The sequence below is a fragment of the Sinocyclocheilus anshuiensis genome, unplaced genomic scaffold, assembly GCF_001515605.1.
Source record: "Sinocyclocheilus anshuiensis isolate Anshui unplaced genomic scaffold, SAMN03320099.WGS_v1.1 scaffold2522, whole genome shotgun sequence".
Classification (NCBI taxonomy): Eukaryota; Metazoa; Chordata; class Actinopteri; order Cypriniformes; family Cyprinidae; genus Sinocyclocheilus; species Sinocyclocheilus anshuiensis.
In genome coordinates this window covers 3327-14451 of record NW_015551195.1, presented here as the reverse complement: position 1 = coordinate 14451, position 11125 = coordinate 3327, and positions in this window count along the sequence as shown.

Genomic DNA, 11125 nt, shown 5'->3' with positions numbered 1-11125 from the left:
CAGCCTGAAATACAGGCTTTGATCCAGGAACTGTCACAGTAACAGTCGTTCTTTCTAAATAAAGGTCATGTTAAAGTTAAATATATAAAGTTAATCATATGCAAATTTTTAAATACATAATTCCCAAAATTATATCACTGAAAATCATGCAAAATTATATTAATCTTCAGAGAGGTCGGTCTGCTTGGAATTAATGTTTAGAGACAAAGGTAACCAGTCACACCCCTTTTAACATTATATGAATAAAAACAGAATGCAATGATTTGTAAAGACCATAAACCCATATTTTATTGACAGTGGAACATAGGAAACCTATCAAACATTTAAACAGAGGAAATGTACCATTTTAAGGAAAAAAGAAGGCTCAAGGCTCAGGTGTCAAAAAAGTTGGGACAGGGCCAACAAAAGCCTGGAAAAGTAAGTGTTACTAAAAAGAAACAGCTGGAGGAACATTTTGCAACTAATTAATTTGTCAACAGGTCAGAAACATGATCAGGTATAAAAAGAGGGAGGTTGAGTCTCAGAGGTTTATCAATCTGCAAAAAACTGCATCTACAAATTATGGAACAGTTTCAGAATAATGTTCCTCAACATAAAATTGCGAATACTTTGAATATCTCATCATCTACAGTACATAATATCATCAAAATATTCAGAGAACCTGGAGAAAAACCAGAGATTGCAGAGAGAACAGAGACTCGCGTTGCGTTTTAAGTGAATTATTCATTCCAGTGTTTCGCTTTAAAACACGAGCTCTGTCATATTCTGTTATTGTCTCTGAAGAGCGCGAGCCCTCACACATCACACGCGCTGTGTGAAGTACAGACTGAATGGAATGCAAACTACGTTTTCTCGACTGGATAACCAGTCTCGCTAGTAAAGTTTTGATGGATGAAGACTGCAATCAAGGTCAAGACGATTGCGGTAGCATACAGGAGTCATAGGGTACAGTATGCACGCGTGAGTCCGTTATAATAATGCGTGTATGAGCTCTTGACGCACTGATCACACATTGTATTTATGCACAAGCACAGACATTTCCATACATTCACGTTTATCCCAGTCTGCTCCCTTGTTCAGTATTCAAGGCACTGACAGAGAATCAGCCATTTTAAATCAGCCATTTTTCCCCTTGTGCTATATATATATATATATATATATATGTATACAGTATATATAAATGATACATTTGCTTGATGGATGGTCACAGGGTAAATTGTACTTATTTTGTCTTCTGGGAAACATGTAAGTATCAGCAGTACTACATGAAAAACAAAAAAAAATCTTTAAACTAAATAAGAAAAATGTACACATCATTCTGTTCAAAAGTTTACATGCCCTGCTCTTAATGCATTGTTTCCTTCTTGAACATCAGTAAATGTTTTTACCTTTTGTAATAGTTGTGCATGAGTCCCTCAGTTGTCCTTTGTATGATTTTGAGATTCATTGTTGAAAAAGGGTTCAAACGCTTTGGATAAAAGCGTCTGCTAAATGACTAAATGTAAATGTTACTTTTGTCTGATGATAGCATGAGAAAAGCTGTAGCATAATGCTGCCATCAAGGCCACTTCTTCTTTAGAGACATCCCTGCTTATTTTAAACAAGATATTAATGAAAGATTAATTCTGCACGTGTTACAACTGTTACGGAACTGCTCAGAGGCTGAGTGAGGATCCAAATGCAGTGTTTATTAGGAAAGTCCAGAATCGAAATCAGACAGCAGGCAAGGGTCAACACACAGGCAATCAGTCCAACTAAACAACAAGGCAGAGAACACAGGCAAAGAGTCCAAAAACCAAGATACATATAAACAGGAGAAACGCTCAGAGATGCAGTGTAACACTTACAAGACTTCGCAAAGAATGACAAACTAAACCAGACTTATATAGGGTGAGCAGACAGGGTAAATGAGACACAGGTGCAAACAGTGAGTGTTGATGAGTCCGGGCGAAGGATTATGGGAAATGAAGTTTTTGATGGAGTGGTAAAGTCCGGGATAGAGTGCCCTCTAGCGAAGCTCACGGGCACTCCAGCTAGAGATCATGACAACAACAGTGTGGCTTCATAGTAAAAGAGTACTAGACTGTTCCGCCTGCAGTCCAGACCTGTCTCCTATTGAAAATGTGTGGTGCATTATGAAGCAAAAGATCTCACAACACAGACCCCAGGCTGCTTAAGGTCTACTTAAGGTCATTTATCAAGCAAGAATAAGAAATGTAACTTTCCAGAAAGAGAGGAGTAAGTGAACTTAAGAGTGCTTAATTTAGCTAAACACACCATACATTTGTATTTATTAAATGTTTTCTCCCAACATTGAGAAATAGGAGGGATTTTTTACTCCCCACACCCCACAAAAAAGGTACAAAAGCTGTCACTGGGCCAGTACCTTTTCAAAAGAGACACCTTTGTACCTAAAGAGTACATATTAGTACCTAAAAGGTACAAAAGGGTACCTTTTGAAAAGGTACCGCCCCAGTGACAGCTTTTGTACCATTTTTTCTGAGAGTGCAGGTGTTGCTGAAGATGCAAATGTCTTTCAAATCCCTCACAATCTTCAAGAAACAACTGAAAGCTTTTCCATGAGCACAGAACTGCCTCCTCATAATAATAATAATAATAATAATAAAAACAAATTCTATTCTTTCACTTTTTCTGTTCTCTTGCTATCCTTATCTCTTCCTGTCCTAGCTTTTACTACTTTGAACAATGACTGAAACCTTGTATAACAGGCACTTCTCGTGTTTATTTGCATCTTATGCTTAATCGCTTGCTGTGTTCCTCATGTCGCGCTGGATAAAAGCGTCTGCCAAATGAATAAATGCAAATGTAAATGTAAATGTTGTTTTTCTGGCTACAGTCGTTGCAGGAGGAATCGTTCACTATCCTAGAAAGGATGGACAGCAGCCAAACGCTCATCTCTGATTCATCACAATTAACTCAATAACTTCTATTTCTGCTTTATTTTACAGTTTAGCTCAATATATCCTTGCTCTTTACTTTGCTGTATTTACCACTAATTAAAACAGAAAACTGTGGCTCAGATGCTTTTCCTGTTGCCCAGATTTAATTTCACTTCAGAGAAACTGAGATGTTGTGACAAAAGTTGTCTTTTTCAGCACCAGTGAAAATTAAAGATATTAACGATTGTGGTTATGACTCCAGTTTGAGTGGTTCAATTGTGCTTGTCAGTAATATTTAGTTAAATATAAAAACACTGCTACTGTCACTGTCTTTAATGCAGTATTTATTCATTTAAATATATAAAAAAGCTTAAAGTTCAAGTATATTTGAGAATGAGCTCAAAAAGAACAGCAAACATATGCTTGAATATCATTAGGCTGTATATTATAATGCAAATTTGAGATGTCATGAGCTCAGGGCAGGTCTAACATGATAGGGAGGTTTGGCCATGTGACCACACACATTTAGGGCACCTATTATGCCCCATTTTACAAGATGTAAAAGTGGTCTTGGGTGTCCCCAGAATGTGTCTGTGAAGTTTCAGCTCAAAAAACCCAACAGATCATTTATTATAACAGCTGGAAAATGTCATTTTTGGGGCATGTCTAAAAAAAGAGCTGTTTTGGTGCGTTCACTTTAAATGCAAATGTGTGTGTGTGTGTGTGTATGTATATATGTATGAATGTATGTATGTGTGTGTGTGTTTTACCTGTTAAATGCCTGAACAAAAGACACGCATGAGTTTTACCATGTAAGTTCTCATTTTTAACTACAGATTGATTCATTTAATTTTGTGTTATTATACCAATAGTTTTGTTTTGTATTGTGTAAAACTAAACTTGCTAAGGAAACAACACTGTAAAAAATGGTTTAAGCTATCTACTGTGTAACAACATTACACATAATATTTTTGAGTAGTTTTTAAGGCTTGATTTTTTAATGAATAAATCATGTGAAATCTCCTAAATTAATCTATGACACAATGGATTTAATATTATTAATGAAATGTGCTCATTTATTTTAAGTTGATTCTCAAAAGTCTGTGATTTCGAGTAAGTCCTGTTTGTATTTGATATTTTGAGCTATTTTGTACATTTAAAAGACTGTGTACAACCAGACAGCTCAAGTAGGAAAATACTTGATAAATACTGGAAAAGACTAGCAAAGCTACTGCTCATTAAACAAAGCATAATGCTTTAGAGGAGTAGTATCCATAACCATAAGCTCTACTCTTCTGCAGAATGGTAACGACAGAAACTTCAACATAACAGAAACTCTTTCAAATGCCAAACATAACTTAACACTAAACATTAATAGATGTTTCCCTTCACTCAAAAACACATAAAATAACACTTAATTTCAATATTTACTCTCCATTTCCAGCCATATGCAAAGCGTGCTGGGAACTAACAATCACCGCTAAAATAAAACTGCAAAACTGAGCTAATTCCCTTAAAATAAATAGGTAGCCCATTTTCTTAAATTTTTTCAGTTTAATCAGTTCCTCAATTCAAGCCGCAAAACTGCTTAAGTTTCCTTAAAAAGAAAAAAAAAATGTGACCCTGGAGCACAAAACCAGTCATAAAAAATTTACAAAATATCTTCATGGAACATGATCTTTACTTAATATCCTAATGATTTTTGGCATAAAACGAAAAATCGATAATTTTGATCCATACAATGTATTTTTGGCTATTGCTACAAATATACCCCAGCGACTGATACCTAAGACTGCTTTTGTGCTCCAGGCCCACAAATTCATTTTTTTTCAAAAGTGAAAAACAGCATAAGCATATAAGAATACGAGCAGAAAATGTCTGAAAATGTTTTTCACAAAAAAAACTGAGAAATATAAGGAAAACATGATTTTATGTGCAAGTCAGATAATTTAGCATTAATATTTCAGATTGTGCAATATGATTTTAAATGTGTTTAAAGTTTTGATTCATGCTTATTTTCTCAAAATGCTTATTATTTTTCGATCCGTGACCATTGTTTGCTATTCTGAAAACTTAGCTTTAATTTTTTAATTTTGTGCAATATATTTTTTTGCTTGCGTTTTTAAATTTTGGTTTCAGGCTTGTTTTTTTTACATTTTTTATCCATGACTGCAATACATTTGGCGGGAATTTGATCCCATAACAGAGGACTACACTGGAATAACGCAATTTTTTTAAATATGATTTTTATCATGCAACATCTTTATGTTAAATATTCATGCAAAATTAACGTTTTTTTTTTTTTTATTATCTGAGGAAAGCATTTATCCTTTACATGAAGCTCTTTTGTGTAAAACTCTACAGTGTAGCCTGTATCTACCACATAAGCAGCTCTTCTGTTCTCATCATCAGGTTCAAACTTCTGCTGCTGTTATGGGTTTTCAATTACAGTGGTGAGTATACAGTCATTTTTGTTAATAATTTGTAACAGATTTAGATTTTCAGTTCCAGGTAGAGTTATTCTAATCTAGTTGATTGTTTTGACATTCTTAGGGGAGGCTGTTTAAAATGACAAAATAACTTTATGAATTTCACACATTACGTTCTTGATAGTGTATAAGTGCATAGTATGCATCAACAGAGACTCAAATATGGTTTCTGAGCATGCATGTTTCCATAAACAGCTTCTCACACAGAGCGTGAGCACTGAACTGAGTTCTTTTTGGCACCATATTAGGCTTAAATGGTCAAATACACACACAGCATTGATACTTTTACTGAATAGCGATAAAACTGTCTGTATTTGCAGAAACCATCCCTATACATGTGATGGGAAAAAAGGGAGGCAGCGTCATCCTGCCCTGTGAATTAAAGGCCAGAGAGATTTTTTCATATTCGTTTAAACAGACAGTCAAACAACATCACTGTTTATCAAAAGAAATACTGCAGTAAAGGAGTGTGTAAAAAAGGAGCCTGTGACGTCGTCATCAATGATCTGAGACTGAGTGATGCTGGGAAATACATTTTGAATGTCTATTACATTAATGCTAAGTCAGTGCTGGAGCCACAAATCAGGACGTACCAACTTCATATTTACGGTAAAGTCAAAACTGATCAAATCATCAGCATGAGCTTTCTGGGTTTCCTTTAGTAATTGTGTGATATTGCATGTAAGCAGCAGAGCATCTGAATGGGACAAGCTTGATGTTCAGATTAGTCATCTTTGGGTTCATTCAATGACTTTTAAAAATGATTACAATCCTCTTATAACAATAATTAATGTAATTCTTTTTCTCCTCAGATGATATTTTTGTGAAAATAGGTGAAAGGTTAAAGTTGGATGTTCTGTTGCCAGATGCTCATCAAGTTACACATCAAAACAAAAGCAGCACAGAATGGAAGAAGGTCTGGAAGAGAGACAGCAAGAAAAGAGTTCATGTAACACACGATCGACTGAACGACACTGATGGGACTCTGAGCATTAAAGAGTTTACGGCTGATGACGCAGGAACATACAGAGTTCTGGACTATGAAGGAGAAATCTTGATCACAGTGACAGTCACTGGTGAGAGAAGCTCAGTGGATGTTTAGAAATATTATTTGTAAAGTGGACAGCTGAGGTATATTCATCATGAGTTGAACAGCAAATTGATGCTAAACTGTGATTAACCTCTCAATATCCTCTACAGAATCAAAGGGAAAACTGAACGACACGGACGATGACAAAAAAACGTAGTAAGTAAAATAGCTGACATTGAGAGCTTCCAAAATCTTCAAACAGTAAATTAAAATAAATAAGTAAATATATAAATATATATATTTTTCCTTCCTGCTGTAGATCACTGGGGTTTGTTCGGGCCAGTGGGACTGTTTGTGTCGGCTGTGTTTGCTCTGCCGGTTCTGATTCTGATCGCTGCTATCATCAAAAAGATTCGGTGACACCTGAAACATCTGGACAGAGGTGTCTGCTCATCTGTCTTCAGAGCCAAAAGATCTGCAGAGGCTTCTGTCAACATATTTCTGCAATATATTTTTCATTTACAGTAAACACTGTATTTACAACTCTAGTTCCAAAAAAGTTGCGACGCTGTGTAGAATATAAATAAAAACAGAATGCAATGATTTGTAAATATCATAAACCCATATTTTATTCACAATGGAACATAGGAAACCTATCCTATCAAACGTTTAAACTGAGGAAATGTACCGTTTTAAGGAAAAAAGAAGGCCATTTTGAATTTGATGGCTGCAACATTGTCAAAACATTTGGGACCGGGCCAACAAAAGCTGGAAAAAATAAGTGTTACTAAAAAAACAGCTGGAGGAGAATTTTCAAACTAATTAGGTTTATTGTCAACAGGTCAGAAACATGATCAGGTATAAAAAAAGTATCTTAGAGAGGTCGAATGAAAAAACTGCATCTACAAATTATGGCTCAGTTTCAGAATTAGAGATCGACCGATATGGATTTTTTGGGGGCCGATACCGATATTAGGGAGTAAAAAAACGATATGGGTTTTTTGGGGGCCGATACCAATGCCGATATTAGGGAGTAAAAAACCGATATGGGTTTTTTGGGGGCCGAATTATTAGGGAGTAAAAAAACGATATGTTTTTTTTTGGGGACCGATACCGATATTAGGGAGTAATAAAGTCAGATATCGATATATCGGCCGATATTCTTTGTGTATATTATAGTCAAAAGTTTGGACACACTTCCCATTCGTGTGCCCAAACTTTTGACTGGTACAGTATATAGAATGCAATATATACATTAACAGAATATATGAATGAATGAATTAATGAATATATATACATAAACAAATTTTTTGCAATGATCACTCAATTGTGGTGATCAAACACTTACAGTATAATGACATGACAAAGATATGTAATGGAGGCAGGGTATTTAACAATTTCACAATAATAATTAACTTTATTATCCAAAATGAGTCTGACATCAGTGCACTAAACAGTAAACTTCACTACACTTATTATAAATAACTTTAAAACACATATAGCTTGAATTAAGAAAATAAACAAGGTAACTGTGTATCAAATGAACAATGAAATGAACATGCAGATCATGAGGATTCATACTTAAATAGTCTTTTTGCAGTTTAATATTCACAGACACTAGTCTATATCGCGATTTAATTTAAGCGTACTGACCTGTTTTTTATTTATTCATCAAAAATATGACAAATTCGGTGAAATTCCACATTATAGTAAATTCCGTTTTTATGACTGGATTCTGTCCATGTTTTCTGCATCGCGGAAATCATAGGGCCCTACTAATGTAGCAAACGATTATGATATGCTCATTGTGAGAGTAAAAGATGGGGACATTGTTTATTTACTTTATAGCATTGAGTCTCTCCAACTAGGTTACAACGTATCGTTAAATCACCATTCAACAGACTCAAGCCACCACTGCACTTCCGTCTATTGGACTGCAGAAAGATACTAACTTTTCAATCTGCTCCGTTACTAACTGTACTGACAAACTGTGCTGATTTAGGAAATGTGATGTGATAAGCATGAGTGACTTGGCAGTTTTAAGGGATGGGGTTAACGTTATATTGGACTTATATTGAAAAGGGAAACTTATGGGGTCATTGTTTAACTTACTTTACAGTAAGTTATGTATTTCATCAGTAGCAAACAATGGAGTGCGCTCTGCTGGACAAACTAAGTAATTACACCATTTACAAGTATTTTATCTGCGTTATATATTCTGTAAAAAGGTTATATCAGTCGCCTATCGGCGGCATATATGATGATGCAGATATATCTGAGACAGGTTCATATCGGCCGATAAAATCGGCAAAACAATATATCGGTCGAGTTCTATTCAAAATAATGTTCCTCAACATAAAATTGCAAAGACTTTGAATATCTCATCATCTACAGTACATAATTTCCTCAAAATATTCAGAGAACCTGGAGAAATCTCTGTGTGCAAGCCTGTATCTGATTTATTGACTGATCAAATGATTGATCAACATGTCCTGTTATTTTCATCCTTCCAAACAAAATTTGTGCTGCAAAAAGCAACAATGACAGATTTAACTTTTTAAGCTTGGCAAATCGTTTAATGCAGATCTTATTAAAGACGAGGAAATACGACACATTTATTCAGTTTTGTTTCCGTCTTATCAGCTCAAGGTGAAAAAGAAATATATTTAAATTGTGCTTTTTCAGACACACTTAATATATTTAAATTATACTATACTAAGTGCATATTAAATGTATTATTTTGAAACAACTTTAAGTGTATGAAGTGTATTTCAAGATGTGTTTAAGTTCGATTTGAATCTATTTGCAATATATTTAATATACTGAAATTGTGTTAAATTGGAACCACTTTAAGTATATTTAGTGCAATTTAATTGTATTTCTTAAAATTCATTTAAAATGTAAACAACAAAAAGTGGATCCCATTGCAAGAAACAAAAAGAATCCACATCCAGGCAAAATATAAAAAGCCTTTATTTTGCAACAGGGCTACATGTTAAAAAACACGTTTCAGCCCAAACAGGCCTTCGTCAGGGTAGAATAGACAATAGAGAATGAGAACTAGTTAAATAGATACACCTGTGACTACATTTTCAAAATCTAACCACTAGATGTCTCTTAGGAGTTTAAAAACTTTCTCTGAATAAATACATCTGTGACTATACATTTTCAGAATCTGATCACTAGATGTCTCTTGGGTATTTACAAATATAAAAATTTGTATAATTTTGTATCATTTACAAATATCAAACCATACCATGGTATGGTTTGATATTTGTAAATACCCAAGTGGATTATTTTTGTTTCTTGCAATGGGATCCACTTTTTGTTTTTTACATTTTGTTCCTTCTCTGGAGCACCCATAGTCTCGCTCGTGAGCACCTGATGCGCCCCTGGTCAAGACTTTTTTCTTTAATTATTATTCATTTAAAATGTACTTTTAATACTTTATGAACTACAGTTAGAGTAGTTTTGAAGCATCGTTTTAATGTGCTTCAAGTACATTTCAATTGTATTTCAGCTTATTAGAAATGCATTAGCATTACACTACTATTATATTATAAAGCTGCTTTTTTCAGTATATACACACACGTACATACATGCGTTAATACTGAATGTTTAACTTATAATCGTTGCATACATATACTTCGTAGTAGACATCCTTAACTCCTTTCTGCTGTCTGTTGTTGTGTTGTCGGTGTTTCTTTGTCTGAATATGGCACTGATCACATGCTGTGTGGTATCGGCATTTGGTATCGGGGCATTTTAACGAGTACGAGTACAGGAGCTCAGTATCGGTGTATCCCTACATTATATATTGTGTACATTACAAATATTCTTAGAGTACATTAAAAAAAGTACAGCAGCATATATACCCTGGTGAAAAAAAAAAACATTCTATTAAATGTATTAAAATGCACTTGAAATACAAGTATGTTTATAGTATATTTGTATTACTACAAACAAACTGAAGTACATTTTAATACATTATGCAAAAAATATTACAATAAATGAAAAAAAGAGTGAAATGCTATGGCAGAGCTCTTATCCATTTGAAGAACATTTCAGTTATACCTGTATTACTGAAAAGTACAGAATTTTACATCAATGAATAAATAAAAATTACAATGCAATTTTCTGAAAAAAACCCCCAAACAAATAAAATAAACATTTACTAAAAAAAAGTGCAGAAGTGAATAGCTGTGTGTGTGCAAAGACTGAAGATGAAGATGATAAAGTTCAAGCAACAGAATAGGGAGGGATGGAGGGGGTTTTGGAGGTGGACGAGGAGATGGTGAAGGGATGGTGATGGGAGGATGACGATGATGCCCTGGCGGCTCAGATGGTGTTTGGCACATGGCACAGACCCAGAGCATCCCAGTGCTGACAACTCACGGCGGAGTCGAGGGAGCGAGGAGCCAAGATGTAGATGGTGTGGCTGCCGACATCTGGGGGCCGACCGATGGAGACAGAGCTGGTGGATCCGAAGGCGCAGACGGAGGGCCGATGGAGCTGAGCGTCGTTGCAGGTTCCGGAGACCTGGGCACAGCCGCAGCGACGAGCATCGTTGGTGGAGCCAGAGTACCCAAGGACTGGGGCGATGCCGGTGTGACCGAGGACCGCGGGAAAAAGGAACCCACTGCAACCAAAGAGGTGGAGGGTTGGAGCGCAGCAGACGGCCTTCAAGTCTGTGGCAGAAGTAGAAT